The 2,195-nt window shown below is 34.1% G+C and overlaps 1 protein-coding gene across 4 annotated transcripts in view; it reads right to left on the reverse strand.

The window, feature by feature from the left end:
* LOC106874603 (protein SCAI) overlaps positions 1–2,195 on the reverse strand; it is a 225,269-nt gene that overhangs the window by 36,158 nt on the left and 186,916 nt on the right. The gene's annotated exons all lie outside the window — the stretch shown is intronic.

Consider the following 2,195-nt stretch of genomic DNA (forward strand, 5'->3'; position numbering starts at 1 on the left):
GTGTGCATGTAGGTGTGTGTGGGGGGGGGGTTGAATATTCAAGTCTATGCACATGTGTATAAACACAAATGCACCCATTCAGAGCAAAGCAACCTTATGCAAAGCTTGACATTAAGACAAAGACAACAATGAAAAAAGTCACAACACAAACAACATATACAACAATTACTGGTAAAATAGATATATCTATTTTACTAACATCAAGTGAGTAGAATTGTCAGTGGTGGAACAATGGTAATAGCCATAAAGATATATGCTGATAGAAGTTAATGGATGGCGCAAGGATAGAACTTCTATCCCTGTGTGTATGTAGGTGTGAGTGATAATGTGGTCAGCTTCAGCTGACCACATGATAACTACAAGATTTGCTCCATGCGAGAGCTTGTTCTCTTTATGAGACAGCTATGAAAGCTCCTATATTGTACCTTGAACTATTAGAAATGCAGCCAAATTCCCCTCAAATCAACACATGATTTTCTAAAATGATGAATATATTATGTGTCCCTAAATGTACTTTTCATTAAAAAAATAAAAAGAGCTCAGCTGGGACAGCTTTGATCATGAGTCTGCTCAATTAAAGCTGACTTGGAGTTCAATAACAACAACAGGAGCAATGTATCACAAACAAATCTTTTATTAGCTTGAAGAGCTGAGTTTAAGTCCTCGTATATATACGTAACATAGTTCTGGCCTCCAACCAGTTCTATCATCATTAAACAGAGCTCTGGCCTTTGAGTAGATGTATCATCACTATAAGCAGCACAGTTTTGACCTCTGACCAGATTTATCATTGCTGCAAGTAGTACAGTTGTAGCCTCCAACCAGGTCTGTCATCAGTACTGATAGCAAAGTTCTGGACCCAGCATATAGCTGGCTTCCTTGTTGGTCCATCATCACTACACTAATGTTCTGTATTTGATGTTAATGACTAGACTTTATTTATTGCTATAGTTTGCAGTGGGATGGATAATGTTGTTGGATTCTATACCTAGTCCTTGGGTACCATTAGAGTATTATTGCAAGTATTTGGACTCAGTTCCCTCTTGAGCCACATTTTTCTTCCAAATGCTTTCCTCGGTAAATGGAAGGGGAATGAAAAGATCATAGGCACTGTCTGTCTCTCTTAACTTACATAAATAAAATAGAGTTCACTTTCTACAATATGTGTAGTGGTTTGACCTCTGAAACTGTGAAATATTTAATTTTATTTACATCATAACCACAGACTTCCCTACAGATGTGTATGACTCAGGCTCTCTATTCCACAGTACATATATGAGCTGGACTTATCCAAGGAGATGGATACTTCCACAAAGTATGGTTCTTCACAGAACTTAGACACCCCTGTTGTTAATAGAATAAAATGGTAGAATATGGCAGAAGCTTGTATGAATAAACATATAAACAAGGAAGCCTCTATTTAGTCACTCCATTTGGTAGAAGAAATAGCTGCTAAATTCCATGAAAGCACATCCTACAATCTTCCAGAAAGAAAAAATAAATTGGATAATGTGATCCGAAACTTTATGGTTATAGTTGGAATGCCTTCGATCATAGAGTACTGAATCAAGACTGACTTGGGTCTACATATCAAACAACATATATACATACATGTATACAGAAACATAAGGACATTGATGACAAGCTGGCAAATATATAGATACAACAGAGAAATAGAATTTCACATCAAATTTAGTAGTTGTACTTTAGAACCAAAGTATAACAGTTTTTTACAACATTCAAATAACTGGTTTCATCTGAACAAACATTAACTTCACTTCGATGTTACTTTTATAACATTTGAACGTGAAGAATATTTTACAATATTCTAAAATTTGTCTTAACAAGAAGTTTAGCATTCTCATTTCTTATGTCTGAAAATTTGCCTTTCCTACTTGAATTTGACATTAAAATTAGTCAACATGAACATTTATATTATAAACTGGTTAAAGAAGTAGTCTATTTCAGCTGGCAGAATTTTTTTATATTTGATGAGTTAAAAGACGTATTGAAAGAACATCTCCCCTTAAAAAAAAATCCAAGCAAAATACTTGTACATACAGATGAAAAAGCTTGTATATAAAGTATATATACATGTATATAGGAAGATGTGTGTTTCAAGCTATCCTATCTACTAACTGAACCACACATCTATATCTATATATAATATACATATATATATATATATATATATA

The sequence above is a fragment of the Octopus bimaculoides genome, chromosome 21 (assembly GCF_001194135.2).
Source record: "Octopus bimaculoides isolate UCB-OBI-ISO-001 chromosome 21, ASM119413v2, whole genome shotgun sequence".
In the NCBI taxonomy this organism is placed as follows: Eukaryota; Metazoa; Mollusca; class Cephalopoda; order Octopoda; family Octopodidae; genus Octopus; species Octopus bimaculoides.